The 25,234-nt window shown below is 43.2% G+C and overlaps 2 long non-coding RNA genes across 2 annotated transcripts; one reads left to right on the top strand and one right to left on the bottom strand.

The window, feature by feature from the left end:
• Positions 1-771: 771 nt before the first annotated feature.
• LOC117097156 lies at positions 772-20,776 on the top strand. Its single transcript, XR_004442841.1, has 4 exons — positions 772-859; positions 16,373-16,453; positions 16,579-16,647; positions 19,835-20,776. It is a non-coding gene; the product is annotated as an uncharacterized LOC117097156 (long non-coding RNA).
• On the bottom strand, positions 14,801-18,656 carry LOC117097157. The gene is made up of 3 exons (XR_004442842.1): positions 18,590-18,656; positions 15,844-15,949; positions 14,801-15,068 (listed from the first exon to the last, which is right to left on the bottom strand). It is a non-coding gene; the product is annotated as an uncharacterized LOC117097157 (long non-coding RNA).
• Positions 20,777-25,234: the final 4,458 nt, after the last annotated feature.

Here is a 25,234-nt window from a genome sequence, read left to right as displayed (position 1 = left end):
CTCCTAGTATTCCCTCACACCTCAACCCTGTCATCCTCCGGAGAAGTGTTACTGTACCCATGGATGACCTAGTCAACCTTCTGGCATCTCAATGCCTTAATCTACTTCACCACTTCCAGCACCCACCTCTCAGTGGCACCTGGATCTTGTCACTTCTTCAATCTCCTGCTCTGACCACAACTCCCTCATTCCAGTCCACTTGCACACCTGCTCTGTGCCTCACCACACAAGGTCCTTAGACCCCGCTACTCTACTTTTCCTTATCCATTAACCCACTCTGCCCTTGTTTCTCTTTGAAGTCACATTAAACTCCATAGTCCATTATCTCAGTCATTGTCTTGCCAATACCCTAAACTTACTGGCCTATTTTTTCCTTCCATCACATCCACCTGGGCAGGGGGGAATCCTAGAAGAACTCAACTGCATACTTTATTCTTTATGTCTCTATCCCTAGGCAGCAAACATGACTAGAGAGAAATATCCCAGCCTACAACGTGCACCCAGTCACCACCTTCCCTGACTCTCAAACATCCTTCACCCCTAGGGAATCTCACTGTCCTCCTCTTGTCCCTCACCCTTCTATTTCTGAAATGACCATTTTAAACTTTCTCCACTTCGCAAAGCTTTGAGCCCCCATCTCATTGCTCACTTCAGCAGATGTCTTTGTTCTTACTTCACAGAGGAAATAGATGCCCTCTGGTGGCAATTACCTCACTTCCTGCCACCGGCTCCTATAAACCAACCTGCACCTCTGTGCCTATCCTTTGCTCTTCCCATCTGGCAAAATGGAACTGATGTCTGTCCTCCTACAAAGGTCAAGTCTCTTTTTATGCCATATATTCCAGCCTTCTTAGGAAAGGTACGTTATAAATCCTCCCCTTTTTCTATCTTTGAATTATTCCTCTCTAATGGGCTGTTTTCATCAGCATGTAAACATGCTCCAGTCACTCCCATTCTAAAAGACTCTATTCCTGGACTCCAAATTTTCTGTTCAGTTCTGCTGTTTTTCTCCTCCCCTTCACTCCTAAACTGATTGGAAGAGTTGTGCATAGTCATTGTTTGCCCTTATTCGTTGCCCGTTTACTTATCAGCCTCCTCCAGCTGGCTTCCTTCCCTACTCCTCTATTAGAACTTTTTTTGTTGAAAGACCCAGTGACCTCCATGGCCCGAAATCCCATGGGTACTCCTCAGTCTTTGTATTATATGATCTCTCAGCCTACTTCAACAAAGTTGACCCTCCCTTCTTTTGGAAAAAGCTATTTTTCTTGGTATCCAAGCTACCACACTCTCCTGGGTTGTCTCACTCTCTGGTTCTCTTTCTCTGTCCCTTTGCCAGCTTTTCCTCTTCCACCTGACCTTTACATTGTTGGAACTCCTCAGGTTCAACCTTAGATCCTCTTCTCTCACCCTAGCTACTTTATCCATCTCAATCACTCATATGGCCTTGCCTCTATGCTGAGAGCTTTCAGATTTATACAACAGTCCAGACTTTCCTCCAATCTCCTGAGCCATGTAAGTACCTGCTTTGCACAAGCACCTCATACTAAGGTTGTTTAGAACATCACTGCCTTTCCTAATGTGTTTAAGATTTTTGCATTTTCCCCTCCAGATTAACGCTCCACCCAGGAGGCTGACATGGTTGACTACATCCACTGGCTTCCTTGCCTGTAGCTTTGCCCTGGGTTTGGCCACTGGGGATCCCTGGCAGGAGACTGGAAATTAGGGAGAGAGTGAATTCAAGGTGATTTTTCCCTTAGCTCTGTTTCTGTGAGGTTGCCACAGGCTGTCTGAGTCTCTGGACTGAAAGTCACTGTCTCTCTTCTCTTTATGCTCCACTGCTAGCTCTTGGTTTATCACCCTCTCCCTTGGGATTTCCCTGTGCCCTATCTACACCACTGTAGACACCTCCCTCTTTCAATCATCCTAGTTTGAATGTACCACCTGTTTCTTGCTGGTAATGAGACTGATACTAGAAGTTTTACTAGTAAATAGATCCTCAAAATGGGATTTGGGATTGGGTTGATCATGTTTGAGGAGCTGAAGGATAACCATGTGGGAAGTGGCGAGGTTTGAAGGATGAACATGAATACTAGTAATCTGCATGCAGTAGCATTATGCACATTATCAGTGGTCATAGCATGGATGAAGAGTAAGGGGAAGGCAAGTATTTCAGAAAACCATCAGGCTGGGTTTCTCCTCTGCTCTCTCACCACAACACAACAATCAGTACAGAAGACTTCCATGACCAAATGTGGGAGGGGATGGGTTCCTCACATATCAAGCAGTGGACATCAGCTGGGTGTCTTCCAGTTAAATCTGACACTACCTGGAAATAGTGTCAGATTCCACAGATTGAGGGCTCAGTCTCCAAGACTGCAACTTGCCTCCCATCTCTCCACATACTGGCCACAAGTCCTGGCCTCCAAAACTTCTGAATAACTGGCTTCCAGTTGAGGTTCCCAAGAAACCCCTTTTGGGTTCCATTAATTTGCTGGAATGGCTCACAGAACTCAGGGAAACAACACACTTACCAGTTTATTACAAAGGGTACTATAAAGGATACAGGTGAGAAGATGTGTAGGGCAAGGTATGAGGGAAGGGACATTGAGCTTCTACGCCCTCCCTGGGCACACCGCTTTCCAGGAAGCTTCATGTGTTCAGCTATCTGGTAGCTCTCCAAACTCTGTCCTCTTGGGTTTTTATGGAGGCTTCATTACATAGACATGATTGACAGCTGTGTAGAAATGTGATTGGACAAAAAGTACATTATCTAAACTCAACAAAGCCCATCTATTTAGACTTGACTTGGTCTTTCTGTGTACCATTCCTTCCTCTAGGGTATGGGGCAGGACTCTCTCTGGAATGAAGGTTTTTTGACCCACAATCAGATTAGAGTCTTGCCTTGGGCAGGTGAAAGAAGGAGAGGAGAAGGTCAGAGAGAGAGAGATCTGTTTCCTGAGGTCTAAAGTGCTCCAACATTATAAAAGGACTATGGGAGTTAGGAACCAGGAACTAGGGATGAAAACCAATATATGTATCATAATACCATAACAAGACACTGGGAGATCAAGTGACTGTGGCTGTTTTTATTCATCTTTCCTGTCATAACAGAACACCACAGACTAGGCAATTTAAAAAGAATAGAAGTTTATCTGGCTTATGGTTCTGGAGGCTGGAAAGTCCAAGATTGAAAGGGCTGCATCTGGTGAGGGCCTTCTTTCTGTGTCATAACAAATTGGAAGGCATTAGAGGGCACCCAAGAGAGGGCAGGAGAAGAAACCAAATTTTCTTTTTTTTTTTTTTTTTTTTTTTTTTTGAGACGGAGTCTCGCTCTGTCACCCGGGCTGGAGTGCAGTGGCCGGATCTCAGCTCACTGCAAACTCCGCCTCCGGGGTTTACGCCATTCTCCTGCCTCAGCCTCCCGAATAGCTGGGACTACAGGCGCCCGCTACCTCGCCCGGCTAGTTTTTTGTATTTTTTAGTAGAGACGGGGTTTCACCGTGTTAGCCAGGATGGTCTCGATCTCCTGACCTCGTGATCCGCCCGTCTCGGCCTCCCAAAGTGCTGGGATTACAGGCTTGAGCCACTGCGCCCGGCCCAAATTTTCAAGATAACTAACCCACTCCTGTGATAACTGCATTAATCCATTCATTAGGTTGGTGCCCTCATGATCTAATTACCTCTTAAAAGTCCCACCTCTTAATACTGTCACAATGGCAATTAAATTACAACATGAGTTTTGGAGGGGACATTCAAACCATAGCAGTGACACTTCATTGTTCTGTCAAAGGTAGTGATTTTAAAGATTATGGAGCCAGCTGGCTATGTCTTACAGTTATGGTGAGCATATATAGACAAAAAGATAAATTAAGAGCTATAGCTATATGTTGAAGAATACTTGTGTGTAGCGTCAAGCCTCTATGGAAACCCTGAGGGGATCACAACAATCTATTGTTGCAGTTCACAGTCAAGCCCTGGGCCTCATTGCAAGGGTTGCAGAATTTCTGTGGCAATTAAAGATTCAACCTTGCCAGGTCTCTAATACTAATGAAAGGCACTAGTGGGACATAGATGAGGATGAGAAATTTGAATCCTAAATTTCCCAAAGACCTCTTTCTGGAAAAAAATAATTTTCAGTGACTACACCTGGAACTGTTGCCTCAGGAACTGATGCCTAGTCTCAGACCCACTCCATCTCTTCTTTTTGCCTCTGGTTCTATAACAAGAATTAGATTCCAACATAGCCCAGAAAGAGAGAAATATAAGACCTTCTCCAGGGTGATACAGACTATCCACGGAAAGAGTTACAAGATCTTGACAAATGGGAGCCAGAGGAGAATATGTAATGGGGAGGTTTTTGGGGGTGTTAGCAGAAGGGGGAAACTTTGTAAGGCTCTATCAGGCTAAGTTTATGGACATGGGACATCATCTAGGATTCACAAGTTGCTCAAGCACCAGGAAGTTGTGTTTTTAGTCTGCTAGATTGGCTCAAAGCCTGGAGCCAATGATGGCCTATGGTTATTTGTGTTGAAATTGTATAAATTCAGTGAAACCACCCATGTAATTTCCTGCCATATATATATATATATATATATATATATATATATATATATTTTTTTTTTTTTTTTTTGAGACAGGATCTTTCTGTGTCATTCAGGCTAAAGTGCATTGGTGTGATCATAGCTCACTGGGCTCAAGGGATCCTCCCACCTCAGCCTCCTGAGTAGCTGAGACTACAGGCAGGCACCACTATGCCCAGCTAATTTTTTCTTTTTTGTAGAAACAAGGTCTTACTATATTGCTTATGCTGGTCTTGAACTCCTGGACTCAAAGGATCCTCTTGCCTTGGCCTCCTAAGTGCTGGGATTACAGATATGAGCCACCAAACCTGGCCTCTGTCCTAGATTGTATAGTGTAAGGAGACATACCCAGTAACTGGCTGAACCCCCATGTTTGTTCCCTGAGGACTATTATGGTAGGAAGGACCAAAAGAAAGCCCCAGATACTAGCCACCACTTCTCTGCCTCCACTCCCAAAAGAAAACCAAAGCAATATTGTATTTTTGTCGCCACTGGATAGCCCAAAAAAGCATACCTTTCCGGCTTCCCTCTTACCTTCAACCCTTTACATACCTTCCTCAAACTCTTCAAAGGATACTCTCCCAAGAGCCCTGTTCTGCCGCAGATTCCACTCCCCTGCTACAGCCTTCTGCTTTCTTTACAGAAACTTGCCACTCCCTGATTCCAGCTCGCTTGAGACACTGCTCGTTACCCCTTAATCTAGACAGATTTGTAACCACCCATTATCGGCATATTTAATTTATCCTTAAAATGAAAACATTTTTAGAAATCATGATAGTAAGACATGTTGATTGTAAACCATTGCAACAATACAGAATAATATAGAGCAAAAACTGTTTCTTTTCCCTTTCTCTTCTCCAGAGATAATCAGCATTTTCTATTAATTTGCTCACATACAATCTGATATACAGCTTTGTTTATTACAAATATAATCACACTCTGCTCCTATTTTTTTGTGACATGCTTTTCTCACGGAACAATATATCATCACATCGTAGTACGTTATATAGATCCACCTTATATATGTATCTTAATTAAACTTTTTACTTTGAGACAATGGTAGGATCACATGCAGTTGTAAGAAATGATTAGCACAGCATGATGGCATATACTTGTAGTCCTAATGATGTGGGACAATTGCTTGAGACCAAGAGTTTGAATCCACCCTGGGCAATGTACAGAGACCCCCATATGTATTTTTTAAAAATGTTACAGAGAGATTCCCTGTTCCTTTTACCAAGTTTCTCCCATGGTACTCTCTTGCAAAATTATGGAACAATACCAAAACTAGGATATGATATTGACGTTGATACAATCCATCAATCTTCTTCAAACTTTTCCAGTTTTCTCTGTACTTATTTGTGTGTGTTAGTTCCATGCAATTGTATCCTGAGTGTGGGTTCATGTATCGACTATCATAGTCAAAATACAGAGTAGTTCCTTCACCAGGAGAATTTGTCCTGTTACCCTTTTAGGGCCACATCCTCTTCTGTCTTGCCCCTTCCCCACATCTCTAACCCCTGACAACCACTCATCTGTTCTCCATTTGTATACTTTGGTCATTTCAGAAATATTAGATAAATAGGGCCTGGCATGGTGGCTCATGCCCATAATCCCAATGCTTTGGGAGGCTGAGGCGAGTGGATCACTTGAGGCCAGGAGTTTGAGACCAGCCTGGCCAACATGGTGAAACCCCATCTCTATTAAAACTACAAAAATTAGCCGGGTGTGGAGGTGTGTGCCTGTAATCCCAGATACTTGGAAGGCTGAGGCACAAGAATCGCTTGAACCTGGGAGGCAGAGGTTGCAGCGAGCCAAGATTGTGCCACTGCACTCCAGCCTGGGCAACAGAGTGAGGATCTGTCTCAAAAAATTAAAAAAAAAAAAGCTGTATAAATGGATTCATTTAGTTTGATTTGGTTTGGTTTGTAACCTTTTGGGATTGCCTTTTTCACTCAGCATAATTTCTTGGGGATTCATCCAAGTTGGTACGTGTTTCACCTTTTTATTGCTCAGTAGTATTCCATGATTTGGATATACCACAGTTTGTTTAACCAGCCTTCAAGAACATCTGGATTGTTTTCAATTTTTGGCCATTATAAATTAAATAAAGTTTTGCTATGAACATTTATGTACAGTTTTTATGTGAAAATAGGTTGTTGCAGTTTTTTTTTCCCCTGTGATAAATGCCCAAGAGTACAATTGCTGGGATATATAGTAATTGCATGTTTAGGGGGAAATGGTCATACACATATTCTGCAGATGTAAATGTAATGTAGGGCAATATTTTAGGAGAGTAAATTGGCAGTATTAGGCCAGGCATGGTGGCTCATAACTGTCATTCAGGAGGCCAAAGCTGGAGGGTGGCTCAAGCTCAGAAGTTTGAGACCAGCCTGGGCAATGCTGTGAGACACTGTCTCTACAAAAAAAGAATTTTTAAAAAATTACCCAGGCATGGTGGCACACTCCTATAGTCCCAGCTACTCAGGCATGGCAGTGCAGAGGGTGGGGAGCAGTGGGAAGATTGCTTGAGCCCAGGATGTTGAGGATGTTGTGAGCCGTGATGGTGCCACAGCACTTCAGCCTGGGTGACAAAGTGAGACCCTCTCTCAAAAACAAAACAAAACAAAACAAAAAACTGGCAGTATGTATCAATTTTTAAATTGCATATAAGTTTTAATTCAATTTTGCTGTTAGAAACCTATTTTATAGGAATATGTACATATTTGCTAAGAAATATATGTACCAGGATGTTCACTGCAGCATCATTTGCACTAACAATTTTTAAACAACCAAAAGATTCATATAAAACTACATGTCACAGCTTTATTTATTTATTTATTTATTTATTTTTTGCCACTCAGCTGAGTGAAAACTGTCATCTTGTTTTAATTTGAAACCCCTGGCTGGGTGTGGTGGCTCACGTCTGTAATCCCAGCATTTTGGGAGTCCAAGGTGGGCGGATCACATGAGATCAGGAGTCAGAGACCAGCTTGACCAACACAGTGAAACCTCATCTCAACTAAAAATACAAAAATTAGCTGGGCGTGGTGGTGCACGACTGTAGCCTCAGCTACTTGAGAGGTTGAAGTGGGAGAATCACTTGAAGCTGGGAGGAAGAGGCTGCAGTGAGCTGAGATCATGCCACTGCACTCCATCCAGCCTGGACAAGAGAGTAAGACGAAAGAAAGGAAGGAAGGAAGGAAGGAAGGAAGGAAGGAAGGAAGGAAGGAAGGAAGGAAGGAAAGAAGGAAAGAAGGAAAGAAGGAAAGAAGGAAAGAAGGAAGGAAGGAAAGAAGGAAGGAAAGAAGGAAAGAAGGAAGGAAGGAGAGAGAGAGATGGGGGGAGGGAGGGAGGGAGGGAGGGAGGGAAGGAAGGAGGGAAGGAAGGAAGGGAAAGAAAGAAATGCCTTCTGTAGGAGCTAGAATTACACGACTTTTCATTATTTGTATTTCTTCTTCTGGACCTCATCATCATGTTCTCTGCACAACACATTTGAGTGGTTGGCCTTTTATGGTCAACCGTAACCATTTTACAGGCAGTTTTACACAGTTGTGGGTATTATCCTTTATCTGTTGTTCTGCTGCTTGATCTTTGCAACACAGAACTTTTAGATTTCTGTGTAATCACATTTGTCACATTTTCCTTTAAGTCTTCCTGTGGTGTTTGGGAAGAGCTTTTCTACCTCCCATCCTGGTTTTATCCTTATTAGAATTGGGCTATACATACTAGTTTGTAAGTTGCCTCATATTCTTTTTGAAAGAAGCAAGCGATATGTAGATCCTATAAATAAATACATGTGAGGCATGAGAAATCATTTTTATTTATTCATAACCATCACATTTCTTGACTAAATGGGCACTGAAGTTTGTTCCAGCTCCATGATCACTTAAATTCTTAAATAAAAGAAGAAAGAACCATGTTACTCTCTCTGACCCATCTTCCCTAAGGCACTGCAGAAGACCAAACACATAAAATAAAAAGTATTTCAATCCAAAAAACCATGCTCAATCTCCAAGTCTCCGCAGTCTGTGATTAGTAGAATCTAACTAATAGAGAGTAACATTTCTTGAAAAATATAATTCTTGCTGTGCTGTATATATTTTCAAGTGAAGCTGGAAGGAGTATTATATTATAACTTTAAAGGATTATGAACACCAAAGGGAAAGGTGCTGTTTAAACACATTGCTAATAATATGTTTGCACATTTTGCAACTGCTCAAATTACATTCACGTGGATCAGCAGCATGACTTGTACTGGCTTCCTCTGAGAAGGACGGAGAGTGAGAGGAGTTCAGATTACTATTGCCTGAGAAGCTGGTTAGGCAAGGAAGTCGTTTATCTTGCTGTGGACAGAATAAAGGACTCACCATCCAGCAATTTATAGTTGATCACAGTTGTGTTGCCTAGTGGTGGGGTGCAAAGTGATGCAACGTATTTGGTTAAAAGACAAGCGCAAATATCAGAGTTTTTTAGTAAGATCCAAAATTTAAGTTGATTTAGCATTCACAACAAAAATGAAGTCATTTGAAAAAACCAAAAATGAACAAAGAAATAAAAATGGAGATTTAGTCCACATGTCGCGGGTTGATGTTTCCTTGAAAAGAGTGGTCAGAATTTTTGAGCCTAAAGCAACCACATATTAAAGTAATTTAACTAATGTAGACATGTTATCCGCTTACCACAAAGAAAATAAATTATAGCGGGCTCTAGACTGATGGCTAAAAAGCCAATTCTCCTAAAATGGAAGGATATTGATGGTGCTCCCATTATGTAATCGGTACAGTATGTCAGTCCTAGTGGTCTGGCTAACCAAGGAAGGCTCTGGTTTCAAATGAAAGCACATTTAGTAAAATTCAGTATAATTTTTTCCTAGAACTACTTTGCTCAATTATGGCAAGATAGATTCTACTAATCACAGACTGCGGAGACTTGGAGATTGAGCATGGTTTTTTGGATCGAAATACTTTTTATTTTATGTGTTTGGTCTTCTGCAGTGCCTTAGGGAAGATGGGTCAGAGAGAGTAACATGGTTCTTTCTTCTTTTATTTAAGAATTTAAGTGATCATGGAGCTGGAACAAACTTCAGTGCCCATTTAGTCAATTGCCTTCATCTTATAGAAGAGGAAATTGAAGAATAAAGGTTGTGATTTTCCTAAGGTCACGTAGTGAGTTCATGACAGAGCCTTGATTATACTTAGGTCTTGTGACACCCAGACCAGTTTTCTTTCCTTTGCAGAAAAATGCATGCTCCAAAAGTCCAGGCTGACCCAATATTGGGTAACTCAGACATTTTCATAATTTTTCCAGATATAAAGCTATGTTATGCCCATTGAACAGTGGAAGTAACTCTTCCAAGTAAAAAATGGATCCAAAAACTAGATCTCTGAACCATGCGATTAAGGCTTTTGTCTTTTTTTTGTCTTTTCTAGAGCAAACTTTGAGTCTTTGCTTCAGATGCAGAACAAGATGTGGCAACTTGTGGAGAACCGGGTCCCTTGTGCCCGTGCTGTCTCTTTTTTCTGGTGACTTTGTCATTTGGAACAATGCATAGTGGACTGTAGGCTGAGAAACTGTGAGCTGAGGTAGGAGTGTCACCTAAGAGTGGGAAAGGGTGTCTAAACGCTGAATGGAGCATTTTAAAAGTTAGAATTTGCTATTTTCTTTTCTCTTATCTTTTTTTTTTTTTTTTTTTTTAGAAATGGAGTCTTGCTTTGTTGCCCAGGCTGCAGTACAGTGGCACCATGGCTCACTGCAGCCTTGGCCTCCTGGGCTCAAGTGATTCTCTTACTTCAGCCTCCCAAGTAGCTGGGAATACAGGTATGTGCCACCACCCTTGGCTATTGTTTTTTTCTTTTTTTCGTGGTACAATGGTGTGATCTCAGCTCACTGCAACCTCCGCCTTCCAGGTTCAAGTGATTCTCTTGCCTCAGCCTCCCAAATAGCTGGGATTACAGGCATGCACCGCCATGCCTGGCTAATTTTTTTTTTTTTTTGTATTTTTAGTAGAGACAGTGGTTTCTCCATGTTCGTCAGGCTGGTCTTGAACTCCCGAACTCAGGTGATCTGCCAGCCTCGGCCTCCCAAAGTGCTGGGATTATAGGCGTGAGCCACCACACCCAGCCTACCCTTGGCTATTTTAAAAATTTTTTGTAGAGATGAGGTCTCACTATGTTGCCTGGGCTGGTCTTGAATTCCCAGCCCCAAGTGATCCTCCTGCCTCAGCCTCCCAAATTGCTGGGATCACAGGTATTTTCAGGTATTTTGATTTATGTATTTTGAAACCCATACTTTTTGTCCTCAAGTCTCAGACATTTGCTTAGGCCTTTAGAAGCTCACACCTGAAAAAGAGTGCCATACCTAAGCTGTGATCTTCCCCCCGTTCCACCGTCTCCACCTCCCACCACCTCCACCCAGGATCCCCTCACACAGGGTTGTACCACACTGCAAGGGGATCCCAGAGTGACTCAGACATGCCAAAAATGACAAATTCAGAAATTTTGTGCGAACAGGTGTGGTGGCTCACACCTGTAATCCCAGCACTTTGAGAGGCTGAGGCAGGTGGGTCACGAGGTCAGGAGATCGAGACCATCCTGGCAAACATGGTGAAACCCCATTTCTATTTAAAAAATACAAAAATTAGCTGGGCGTGGTAGTGCGTGCCTGTAGTCCCAGCTACTCGGAAGGCTGAGGTAGGAGAATCGCTTGAACCCAGGAGGCGGAGAGGTTGCAGTGAGCTGAGATCATGCCACTGCACTCCAGCCTGGGCGCGACAGAAAAAAAAAGAAGAAGAAGACATCTTATTCAAGTCCATTTGAGAAGCCGTGAGCAAATTGACTAGGCCTTTATTGTTGCTGTCGAATTCCCTTTCCTTGCTCACCCTATAGGCCCAGGCCAGTTTCCTTTCATCCGCCCATAGCTATTAACACAATAGTGTGTATTTAATGCTGTTGAAGGCAGGCCTGTAGTGAACATGTGGCATTTCTTTGGCTACTCAACATCCATTCCTCCTTCCTGATGGCATGTGATTTCTTTTGGGGAGTTACTTATCCCATGGATACAGCCTTCGTGGGGTATAAATCCAGGCGCCTGCTCCCCACGATGGAAGATTGTGAAGTGGACAGATTCTGCTTCCTCCAGCCCTGAGGGTGGGCATGCGGCCTAAGCTCAAACAAATCTGATAAATGCTTCTGGATCTTTGAACTTCGAACAAGTGACACAAGGTTCTATAATTTCTAACAGAAACAGTTAACAGGGAAGCACAGTGACTGAGCTGCCTGCTCCTGGCCTTCTGGATCCTCCTCGGTTCCTGCTCATCTCTAGGCCTGGCTCTCAACTCTGTCAATTCTGTGGGTACACAAATATCCTTATGTACATTCCCACTTGATCATGCTATTAGGTTGGTGCAAAAGTAATTGTGGGTTTTGCCGTTACTACTTTTAGTAGACATTACTTTTAATGGCAAAACCTGCAATTACTTTTGCACCAATAGCTCAGGCTAGTCTCTGTTACTGGCAACCGAGTATCCTGGTCTGAGCTCCCTTCCTGACTGGATCGTCAGACATGGGTCTGCAGTATTGTCTTAACACCCATCTGGAGTGTTATCTTAGAATTAGCCTAAATGAGCCCTTTTCTCCACTGGTTACACCCTCCCACCACCCCCAGAATTGGCTTTCTTTTAGTTGGTACTGATACAAGATAAAAAACATTTCTCTAGCTTTCTAGCCCCACAGTTCTCGTTATTAAGATGAAACAAAATGAATACTCATCAGAACTGCATTTCCACATCTATCACTGATAGGAGGCCTCTATTCTCCTGCCAAGGACCCCCAGCTCAGGAATTTACCTCTCGTAGCAAATGTACTGCAAATTTTTCTCTGCCAGAATAGCTAAAATTGAAAAGACTGACCCGATGTGAAGTGACTACAACTTTCACACATTTGCTGGTAGGAATGAAAAAAGATATAATCACTTTGAAAATCTATTTGATGGTTTTTAATAAAGTTATGTACATGTCTACTCTATGAAACAAGAATCCCACCGCTAGGTGTATCTGCAAGGAAAATTAGTGCATATGTTCACAAAACCTTGTACAAGAATGTTTCAGCAGCTTTATTCAAAATAGGAAACAGTTTTTTGCAAAACTGGAAATAACTCAAGTATTTATCAACAGAAAAATGGATTAAGACATTGTAGTAAATACTAAGCAATAATAGAAAAGGACAGATGACTGATATATGCAACAACATGCATGAATCTCAAAAATATTATATTGAGTCAAAAAGTCTGGGCTCCACATGGCTCCATTTATATGAAGCTCAAGAATAGGCAAAACTATTCTAGGTAACAGAAGTCAGAAAAGTGGTTATTTTTGGAGGAGTATTGACTAGAAAGAAATGCAGGAGCCTTCTAGGGGCACTGGAAATATATTTAATCTAGGTGGTAGTTTGGTTACATGAGTGTATACATATGTAAAATGTATTAAGCTGTACATTTAAGATTTGTAGACTTGTAGACTTTATTGCATGTATGTTAGAGTTAAATGAAGAAGATTAAAAAATGGATAAATGACTATATGGACATCAGCAGTTCTATAATTTCAATGTATTTTGTTAATTCTGCACCTAGTCAAATTAGATTTATACTCCAATCCCATCGGGAAGGTTTGAAACCTTCGGCACTTTCCCCTCCATTCTTTGTTTGCATAGAGGCGTTAGGAAGCAAATCTTTTCCCTTCTAGAAGTGCTTTTATGTTCAAAGGAAGAACATTGGGAGAAAGTAATGATTAACACAAAGGAATGACTAGGTTAATGGTAGGCTTTCAGGCACCAGTAGAGGAGGTATTTCGGGTCAAGGGAGGGGCAAGAGAATCTTCTGGAGTATACCATACTAAATGGATAGAAATGAGTCGTAAGCTCTTAGTAGACACTGGATCCACTGGTGCAACCAACAGCCTTTGCTGTTTCACTCCTGTGATGGAAAAATCAACCTACTTGTTTCCAATGGACAGGAGGAAGGGTTTGTCTTCTGGGACCAGTATTTCCCCTGAAAGCTGGCAGAGAGGATGAGAGAATTACCTGGGGCAAAGCAAGCAGCTTTCCTCACCCCCCACCCCCACCCTCCATGTTGAATACCAGAGCAGAGAGTAGGAAAAGGAGAGGTGAGCTCAGGAAACAGTGATGTAGGGTGCAAGTGGAAAAGTACAGGAGAAAAGGAATACAGGGAAGCACCCAAGGGGGAGCAGGCAGGAGACACAGCAGAGGCATGGGGAGTTCAACAGAAAGCACCATGAAAACAGATGGGGCAAGTGGAGGAGTCTGCTGTCTGGGAATCTCCTTACCCCTCATGGAGCAACTGGGCAGAAGTGGCCTCTTGGCTTCTTCTTTCAAGTCTCCAAACCCTCACTCCCACCTCTATGCCTACAACAGCATAGACATTTTCTTTTTTTTTAATTTTTAATTTAATTTAATTTAATTTTATTTTAGACAGAGTCTTACTCGGTTGCCCAGGCTAGAGTGCAGCGATGCAATCTTGATTCACTGCAGCCTTTGCCTCACAGGTTCAAGTGATTCTCCTGCCTCAGCCTTCTGAGTAGCTGGGATTACAGGCACCTGCCACCACACCCAGCTAACTTTTTTGTATTTTCAGTAGAGACGGGGTTTCACCATCTTGGCCAGGCTGGTCTTGAACTCCTGACCTCAGGTGATCTACCCGCCTCGGCCTCCCAAAGTGCTGGAATTACAGGTGTGAGCCCCGCGCCCGGCCAGGCATTTTCTTAAAACCTCATCTGATCACATTATTCCCTAGATTAAAATTGTTTGGTAGCTCAACATTGTCTCCTTAAACAAAATCCAAGCTCCTTAATGTGTCCTACAAGAGCCTTTTGTGACAGGTCCCTGCTTCTCTAGCCTCATTGATTTTGTGAATAATGAGTGAATATGTTTAGTACATTTTAGTTATAAATTCTCTTTACAGAATCTGGCTGTAAAGTTCCACTTTAAGAACCCTAGAAGGATATTGGTTGTATTTATATAACCCAACTCCAGGAGGAGGCCATGACTGAACTCCTGTCTGTGCAGCAGGTGCCCTGGAAGGAGCTGATTCCACCCACCAGGATGACCTGTACTCTTACCTATTGAGTGGGGCAGGAGGCTGGGGTTACCTAATAGAGATTTGAATGAATTACACCATCACTCTATGACTCTCATCAAGGACCCTGGTGCTGACAGAGAAAGTCCTCTCTTTTATTGTCCAAATCCTGGCCACCCTTCAAGACCCATTTCAAATACCACCTCAGTCTCAGGAATAAGGATTTCTGGTATTTTGGCAGCATCCCTGGTTTGTAGGGATGAGGAAGATTTGGTACCAGAAGTTGACAGGCCTTGGCATGAGGAGGTGCAAGTGGTCCAAGGTCCAGTCTTCAGGGCCCACAGCAATCTGTCCCCCTACTGGGGCACAGAGGCAGGCAGTTCCAGCAGCAAACAGTAGCTGAAATAGAATGAAAGCTTTTGTCAGGTTGGTTCCGGATGACCATTCCCTTAGAGCAGGAACCTGCCTAGGGATATGAAACTAGGTTCAGGTGCCTGAGGTAAGATGCAGGCAAGATAAACGCAGGGTGTCAGGGCCCCAGCCTGGGTTAGGAATGTGAGTCAGATCCCAGTCATGCAGGCCAAGTCAATCCACCAGTCATGGCTGAGGGAAGGCAGGAATTCTGTGGGTCTCCAGGTGTTAGGGCCCCAGTGGATGATGCTGCATCCATGAACTATCAAAAAAAAAAAAATGCTTGATTCAGCCTGACCAGCTGCTAGATTGGCAAGGCTAAAGTCATTCTAGCCAGAGCTCAAGAACTAGGTGTGGCTTAGCTTGAGGGCAAATGGTGCTGTGAGCTGCAGCTGCTCCTGGTTGGGGAGGCAGGGGCTGGACCTCCTCCTGCCCTCCCCATGATATGTGTTGGCACCTCTCCTCACTCAAGTCTACATGCTCTTACTGTAAACCACCTCCGCAGCATGAAGCACAGGGCCGGGCACACACAGGAAATGAGAATCCAGTTGGATGCAATTGCATGTAGCTCCTTAGCAGTGCAGGCCTTGGTGTGCGCTGAGCTCTGTAACCCAGCCCTTTCCCATGGTACTGATAGCACTGATCAGGACCCCTCTTCCTCTGTGTGCAGTAGAAGGTTGAAACAGCCACTCTCCATTCTTGCTGGGAGGTAGCCTGGGACCAGTAAGGAAATGGAGGACAGTACGTTATAATCCATACGTACCTTCCCCTGCCATCTCAGCATCTATTCCTTCTGCCTTTCTGCTCCCAACATCAGCGGAAAACCTTCATCTGGTTGCCATGGAGACCAGCCACTGACTCTAGAGTGCCTGTTTATTAAAGATGAAAGTAATATATGCCTGGTTAATCTGAGCAGCTGTCAGAGAGAGATTCGGCTATTAGTAAATGAAGGCACTAATTTTGAGGCATGATCACTCATTTAGGAGAAAGAGACAGGCTCTGCTCCGTCTTCTGAGTGGAGCTGGATAGTAGAGGTAAGGTCTGCCCTAGGCAAGCATTTCTTGTTCGGGTTTTTATGTTTATTTTATAACGGGTATGGTAACTGTACTTCTTTTTCCCCTTATTTCCTACTGAAAATATATAGCCTTTCAGTAGTGTGATAGATTAATTAGGCTTTGTGGGCAGGCCCAGGAAACCCAAGCCCTCCTATGACGTCGTTTCCTTTGGAAAATGCATTCTGGATTCCAAGCCACCTACTTACAAATGAGGTTGTCTGTTTATTCATTCAACAGTCTCCACCAGGTGTGCGAGAGGAAAAGAGGCGGTGTTGAGCCACATGGAGGACTTGATGTGATTTATGTGTGCTTAGACAGGTAGGAGAGAAGCCGTCACCTTCCAAGGGAGTTGATCAATTAGGTGGGAAGGGTGATGACTTGCGTGATCTTTAAAAAATTGGTCCATTTGTTTTTACTTTTTATTCTTTTCATTTTTTCAATAGTAAAATCTGAGAGAAAATTTGAATTCTGAGACTCATTATATTGATTCACCAAGTACTTTCTAAAATCAGGTAAGTAGCCTGTGTTAATCCCTGCTGGGTTGTGAAGAAGAGCACACTCTCCTTCCCCACACTGCAGTGCGTTGGGGTGAGCAAACCACCTGGGAGTGGTACAGGGAGAAGGCTACTGGCAGCTGGCCCTCAAGTGCAGAAACAAGGTTCCAGCCCCAGCGATCTCGTCACAGTCCAGCCAAGTCTCTCACCCTTTCTGACCTCAGTTTCCTCAACTGAAAATGAAGGAAAGAGCAAGCTAATCTTTTCCAATTCAAAATATTCTTTTGTTCTTGAAGAAGACTGTCAGTGCAGAAAGGGCCCCTAACCTGGAACAGCTGGGCAAGGGTTAACCCTGGTATTAGGTTACCGTTAAGCAAGTACATCCTGTGCCTCTGGTCAAATATGTCTCAGGCCAAAGCTGCTACTTGTCTCTAGTTAGTCTCTCTGCATCAGCACCCAGGCATTCACGTGGTGGTCTGGGCAGGAGCTCCCACTCTGTTTTTCCTGAGCTACCTAGTCCCTGGGAAGGAAGATATATGCAGCTAAGGAATAGGAAGTGGATATTCTCAGCGCCTTCAAGATATGATGCATCCAGAACCTAGATCAGCCAGGAGCTGCAGAAAAGGAGCTTCAGGGCAGCAGGCCTCAGAACTGCTGCTAGCCAATCTCCTGAAGCATTTATTTCTCACCCTCTTCGTGCCTAGGGCAAGTAGAGCTACTGCTGTCTGGTGCCACTGTAATGCTTTCTCCTCCTCTGAGTTCATCCTGAAAACATTTTCTCCCATAAGACACGCACAGGTCTTACGTTTACATGTTTCACTGAAAGAAATTTGATTCCATTGATGGGATGACAAGGTAGATCATAAATGAGCACTTTTTAAACACATCTTTAAAAAAATAAGTTTATGCCAATTGTACAAAACAATAGGGGAAAGGAAATAATATTCATTTGTTTATCCATTCATTGGTTTAACAATTACCTATTGTAGGCACTTATTATGAGCCAGGGATTGTTCTAAGTATAAACCTGCCCTAGAGGATCATATATTAATTTTTCTTAAAGTCAGCTTTATTGAGGTATACTTTCTATACAATAAAATTCACTCATTTTAAGTGTAAAGTTTGATGCATTTTGACAAATGCACGGGGTAGTATAACCACTGCTAGGATCAAGATAGAGAACATTTACATCACCCTGAAAAGATTGCTTGCGCTGCTGGTAGTCAATCTCCTACCCTCCCCCCAGCCACTGGCAACCACTGATCTGATTTCTGTCACTATAGTTTTGCCTTTTCTAACATGTCATATAAGAAGCATATATTTTAGCAGTGAATACAGCCAAATAAGTAAATAGACATTTGCATTCCCAAGTGAGGCAAGAGCTTTGAAATGGGACATACAGTCTGTGCTATGGGAGCATGTAAGCTAAGTTGAGAAGGGACTTCTAAGCTGAGATCTGAAGGGCCAGTAGCAGTTTTTTAGGCGAAGAGTGAGAGTAAAGAGTGTTCCATGCTGGGAGGCTACTGTATGCAAAGGCCAAGAGGAGACAGACTGCAAGGCGGATTCATCTAGGACCTGCAAGTTTTCACAGCTCAAGGATGGAGTAGGAGAGAGTAGGAGTGGCTAGTCAAGACTTTGAAGAGATAAACCAGTTCAGACAAAGAAGTTCTTTCTGAGCATTGTTTGACCTTTATTCCCAGTGGGGAGCGACGGAAGGATCTTCAGCAGAAAAGTGACGGGATCAGATTTGCATTTTAGAAGGATCACTCGCCCTGCATGTAGGGAACAGACGGAGGGCAAGGCAGGAGGTAGGGCCCCCCTATTAAGAGGCTGGTGCAGTGATCCAGATGAGAGATGCTTAGAGCCGCCGCCAGGGGAGGGGCAGGCAGTGAGAATGAAGAGAAGTGGATAAGTATGGGAGAAATATAGGAAGCAGCAGTAACAGGACTTAGTAACTTACTGGATAGTGGAGAGGACGTGAGAGAAAGGCCTCATGGAGGATTCCTTGGTTTCCAGCTTGGACACCTGGGTGGGAAATGGTGGCATCAATGAGATAGCAACTTCAGTGGAGCAGGGTTGGAGGGGTGGGGAGAAGAGACAATAGGTTCTGTTTTAGACATGTTGAATTTGGGGGTGTCTAAGAAAATGATGTCCAGCAGACAGTTGGGTGTTCAGGTCTCAGGAAAGAGCTCTTCACAGAGCTTATTCTTCTCTAGTCTCTGTAAACAGGCTTCCAGGTTCTTTCATAGAATTTCCTTGCAGAAAAAAATGAAAGGATTTGTCCTGTCAAGTGGAATGTTTATCATATGAAGGGGATTGGCTTCTTGTGTAGTGTGGTCTAGAGAGATTTGTTTCCATGTTACAAACCTTTGAAAAACTGGAAAAATGTAGTGATGTCCAACTTTGATGACATCTCTTCTTCCCCAATACAATCTATCTATTGACATAATAATCTTGAATATCTTGCAGATGAGGAAGAAAAAATAAAGTCAAATGAGCACACCGAGGCCAACCAGATCTGAGCTTTCTAATCTTAAATTGCCTGGGGGTGTGGATGTTATGTGTCTACTGACATTGGTAGATTGTATATGGTTGCCTTTATAGAATGAAGCCCATAGAAATGTTTCAGTAAACAGAGTCCTTCAAGTGAACTAAATGTCAAAGGAAAATCTTTCCCTTGCCATCTTCCTTTTCTCTCTTAAACAGAAAGATCCTAAAGAAGCTGTATTAGTGCCCTCAAGAGAAACAGAAGCAATAGGATATATAGATCTATATGTTGGATCCTATATATAGGTATAGGATATATAGATGTATATATCCTGTATATAGATATCAGATATATAGCTCTATCCTATTGATCTATAGATTGAAATATAGGATATATATAGAGAGATATGCATAGGCCTGATATATACACATAGGTCTGATGGCTGAGGCCAGAAGATAGATGCCTCAGCTCAAGGAGAGAGCACATTCACCCTTCCTCTACCTTTTGACGCTACTTGGGCTCTCCACGGGTTGGATGGTGCTCACCCACATTGGTGAGGGCAAGTGTTCTTTATGCAGCTACCAATTCAACACCCTCATGACACACCCAAAAATAATGTTTTACCAGCTGTCTGGGCAAACCCTTGGCCCAGTCAAAATGACACGTAAAAGTAGCCATCATAGAAACTCATTTCAATGTTGTTTTGTTTTATTACAGGAAGACTGGAGAAACCTAATCCTAAGTGCTGCCACTGGGACAAAGAATAGGAATCAGACACAGTGCTGTTTTAGGGTGGGGCAGAATTATGCTGAGGGAAAAGTTATTATCACTCTTTAAGGCCAAGGAAGCCACAATTTTTAAAGAAGCTTCTAGAAATTCTACCTAATAGAAAATAAAGATAAACTTCTGTAAGGAATTTCGTTCTTTTCAGAATTCACAATCTGAAATGTAGAAGCTCATTCCTTCACGGTTCTCATAGATATTTAGTGTGACTGAGGGGTCAGTGGATCCATAGCACTCAGGTCAGGCTTCTCCCAAGTCCCTTTCTTCGGCACAGAGGGAGTGACTCACAGATCCTCTACCCCCAAAGGCGTTGTTTTCTCATCTCAACAAGAATCCTGCGGCTGTCATTTTATCAGCACATGTCACTAGCTTCTCAAGTGAGACTACTCTTAAGTGATCTGTGTTTGAAGAGTGCCTTTCCCTTTCTCTTCCGTAACTAAGAGGATGAAAAAGTACCCTCACTCCCTGTATAAAAGCTGTGTGTTGTGAGCAGTCATCTTGCCTGGCTGAGAACTCTAGGATCATTGTCTCTGCTCTCCATTAGGCTGACACTCATAGCCAGTCCTTCTGTTTATTAGCCCTCTGAATCTATTTGAAAATACTTTTGTTTTCATTATAACATAAGTCACATTCCTCTTGCATCTGCCACTGCATTTTCCAAAAGGGTTGTGTCAAGGGAAATTCAACACTCACCTTTCTCATTATTTGCCCACCAGCTTGCTCACTCATCAAAAGACCAGAGTTATTTGACACTTCAGAAGAGTATTTTCCCCCTTAGATGATGTGTCAAGGGAAGGGGAGCTGGCCCCAGTGTCGGGTGACGGAATTTTCTTCACATTTCTGCTGTTGACTCAATAAATGTCCTTGGGCAAGTCACGGAGTCTCTTCATGCTTTGGTCTCTGGGGATAAAATCTGCCAACCGCAGCATGTGTATTTGAACCTCAGTGCCCTCTGGAATAAAAATAGGAGGGGACCAGGTGTTCGCGTGACCCCAAGCTGATGGGAAGAGGATGACCACAGGATTTCAAAATGTCCTTGAGCTGTAAATTCTATAATAGGGTCAGGCCCACCAGTAGCCTTCAAGCATTGGTACAGTGGTGTGTGGTTAAGTTCTAGCACTTGAATTTTTTCAGCAGAAAGGAGGCACTGTGTCAACCTCCCACCCATGGATATTCTATTTGCTCTGTGTCCCCGTGTCTCTGCATTTCCCTGCCATATTACTCACTACTGGTTGTTATTACTTGCTTGATCACTTGTCTCCTGGTCTGTAAGCTGTTTGAGGGAGGGGAGCATGTCTGCCCTTTGCAACACTGTACCCTCAGTGTGGTACACAGGAGCACATGCCTGGCACATAGAAGTTATGTAAGAAACATTTGCCAAGTGGACAAATGAATCGTGGTGCCTGGCCTCTATAGAAATCCCTTTTCTGCATCATTAAGGTTCCCAAGCCTGGCCAAGAAGTAGTGGGATCTGATTAGCCTCATCTCATAACCCTACTTCCTATCATGTTATAATGAAAGCAGATCTCAGGCCAAATGCTGGCACACATACATATTTATTAGTAAGAAGATTCAAAATCATTCACACAGCTGGTTCTGTAAGCTTGGCAAATTTCCAGACCTCTGACCTTTTCAGTGTTTTGTCCACACTCTACATGAAAGGGCCTCTTAAGAGTGACAGGGCAGTATTCTAAAGACCAGACTTTAATTGCACCAGGTAACTGAATCGTCTGAATTCATAGCTGAACACAGGACAAGGTCAGAATCACATTTCTTATGCCATTGAGAAAGATGACAAGTGAAGGGCTGGCCAAAATCTTACACCCAGCTTATGTAAGAGCAGAGACTGTCCCTAATGCTTTCTCCAGTCCACTTGTCTTGAACACCATTAGGTTCAACAGGAAAAGCCCATTTCTCACTTCCTTCATGTTAATTAACTGATTACTAATTTTACCAATGAGAAGCCATTTTTATTATTTATCATTATGATTTTTATCATTTTGTTAATTAGCCAAGCTTCTGCTGTTGACTCCAGATAAAGACAGTTAAAGCACTTGGGGTGACCACCTAAGTAAATTTTTTCATGGTGAACCAATGGAAGCAACAGAAGCAGCTCAGACTTTTGAAGAATGATGAAAAGACCCATGATGCCCTGTTCCTTGAAAATGAAGAAAAGGGTGACTTAGCCCTACAGAATTTTTTTCTTTGCATGTTCTTACCAACCCTCAGGAGATATTCAGTCTACTAGCTGGCTTCCCCATGTGGATCTCAGTCTATGGGATGTAACTGGGAGTAATTTACCTTCTGGGTTCTCTTACAACCTCCTTAGCTATGTAGGTGATTTCAGGCCCAAGGGGGAAGACATCAGATGAGCCCAGAACATTTTGATTCTACTGACCGAGGTTCCTCACCTCCCTCCCTTTGTTTCTGATAAATACACATATTAAGGTCAGCTGAAGAGTCATCTGTGATGACTACCCTGAATCCTTACTCCTCTGAGTTTCTGTCTTCTATAGCCTCTTAGCCATGTTGCAGGTGAAGGTCTCAAGTTATCTGCACCACTAGGAATCTTTTGTATTATTGTGACTGATACATATCCTCAGAGTTGTATCAGTGTTTTCCCCTACACACACATGCACATACACACACCACACACTATGCGCATTCTGTAAGACGGAGCCTCTATTTTTGGTGTCTCCTTAGCCCTCCAGTTTCCCACTGGGAGTAGTGGTTTTCTCCGAACTTGAGACAACTTGGAGATCCTGTCTAACTTTGGTTGCTCTTCCTTGTCAGACTGGAACTTACTCTTAGTACAGTACAGCCAGTCACTGGCTCTCAAGGAACTCATCACCCTGAACTATGCCTGACAGGACCAGAACACCATCATCTCGGACAAACACTGCCACTTTAAGTTCCAGCTCCCTTTCTATCCTCATGCATTTCAAGGAAATCACTTGTCTTCTCATTACAAGCAGCCAGAAAGAGCAGACAGTAAAATACAGATAAGACGGGCACAGAGAGAGATGGGAGGAAAGTCTCTTGGATAACTGCCAAACTTCACCCCCATACAATGGGCCCCAGTAAAACAGTGGGCCTTAATAAGCACATTCCTTTCCTTTCAGGTGCACTAAGATAGGGAAGCTAAAGGCAGACTGGGGGGATATGCCTGCAGCTGCAGAAAGATGTATGGGAAAAGACACACAATTCTCCCTCCCAGATAAGCACAACAAAGAGACACAGAAGCAGTCCAAGCCTGTTATAAACTCTCCCACTCTGAATCTTTAAAAACTCTTAGTCTGCAAGAGAGTGTGGCTTCTGACTAACTCGGTCAGAAGTCCCTCCAAGGTTTAAAATAAACCTGTTAACTGTTAAGCCACCCTTCGTGTTTCTTCCCTCTTTCTTTAATTCTTACAATGCCTTCCTGATGGCTGACTACCAGGAAACTCCTTGGATACAATACTCAGCCTGAAGCTGCTGACTCCCCTGGGTGTTGCCCTCCTGACTACCCATGGAAGAGCTAACCCTGTTGACAAGAGCTTTCCCCAGCTCTAATCCTACCTGGTTTTGGTTTCGTTTCTTTCCCTACCACCTGGGCAGCTATGTTGGCCCAATGAATTTGACTTATAGTATTATCATAGTATAGGGCTAATTTTATATGTATTTATTTCCATGGTAAACAAGTTACTCACATTTTCTGTCATTCCCACTAACCTTGCTAGGGACAGTCCAAAGGAGCAGCTATAAGTGAGGATACTTTGCTGTGTATGACCCTGTCCCTAGAGCAGATTGGTTCAGGGTTGACACCTAGCAAAAAGGCAGTCAATAGGTTGGTCAGCAACTTTTCTCATAACCTGATGCACACATAAAAGCTGGGTTAAACGCCATTTCTTCCTTGGAAATTTAACCAAAGAAAGGTCAAGAAAAAATAAAAAAGGACTTGGTAGGATGCTTTGAAATGAAAAGATAAGAATTGGAGCTACAACAGGTTGTAAGAAGCCCCCGTTGCAAAATATTGAAACTATGAGCAAGCTGTAATGATGGTGGAGAGAAGAGTTTCAGGCCAAGGGAAAGAAGCAGCTCAGGGGAGACTGAGCTAGGCCAGTGGACATGGCCCCCTAACTCCTGCCACAGAGCCCTGGAGTCTCCTGGAGCCAGAGCGGCTCCTCAGTACCAGGGCAGTGAGGCCTTTCCCTTCCAATGCCCCTTCCTGCCTTCCGTGGAAGGCCAACTCCATTAATGTTCCATATTTGCTCTTACAAAACATCCCCCTCCTAAGCTAACCTAGATAAGTCTGCTCCTTATAACCAAGAAAACTCGCCTACTTTACTGGATTCTCTCTGTGTGCAGAGATGGTGGCATATATCTTTGAGCTTTTTGCTCCTAATATAATGCATCGTAAGGGTAAGTGATGAGTTCTCAGTAAATGAAAGTTGAATAAACGAATTTTTGAAAGCCCGAAGGAACAGACAAGTTCATACACTTACTTAAGGACATTATATTAATATTTTAATATAATGTCCTCAGTGTTGTTGTTTTGTTTTGTTTTGTTTTTTTGAGATGGAGTCTCGCTCTGTCGCCCAGGCTGGAGTGCAATGGCGCGATCTCGGCTCACTGTAAGCTCCGCCTCCTGGGTTCATGCCATTCTCCTCCCTCAGCTTCCTGAGTAGCTGGGACTACAGGCGCCGGCCACCACACCTGGCTAATTTTTTTTCTATTTTTAGTAGAGATGGGGTTTTACTGTGTTAGCTGAGATGGTCTCGATCTCTTGACCTCGGGATCTGCCCGCCTTGGCCTCCCAAAGTGCTGGGATTATAGCCATGAGTCACCACACCCTGCCAGTCCTCAGTGTTTTTAACACCTGAGTTTGTGGTTCTAATTGTCTGACTGAGTTAAAAATTAACCAGAACTGGTGTGAGATCATCTTCCTGCTTGGAAGTTATTTCATCAATTCATTCTTTTATAACATTGTGAAAAAGTAACTTATGACAAGGAAGTAGTAACCTTTTCTTCCAAAGATATATAAAAATAAATTTGGTTATGAAGATAACTTTTGAACTTGGAGTTACTGACAATTATTTACCATCAGAGAAATATGTACTGGTCCTAAGAATAATGATAAAAGCCACGGCCCCTACTCTGGCAGCTGCTGGGCTGGTGGTAGAAGTTGTCTCATCTGCTTTTCCCCACCTTTCTGGGAGCACTAGTAGCTTTGACTATACACAGCTATCAGGAGAGGGAGAGTTCAGCCTAGACCAGGGGTTGGTCTCAAACCTTTACTGCAAAGGGCTGGACAGTAAATATTTCAGGTTTTTATGGGCCTCATAGTCTCCTCTG

The sequence above is a fragment of the Trachypithecus francoisi genome, unplaced genomic scaffold (genome assembly GCF_009764315.1).
Source record: "Trachypithecus francoisi isolate TF-2019V2 unplaced genomic scaffold, Tfra_2.0 Lachesis_group15, whole genome shotgun sequence".
NCBI lineage: Eukaryota > Metazoa > Chordata > Mammalia > Primates > Cercopithecidae > Trachypithecus > Trachypithecus francoisi.
This window is presented reverse-complemented; position numbering and strand designations above follow the sequence as displayed.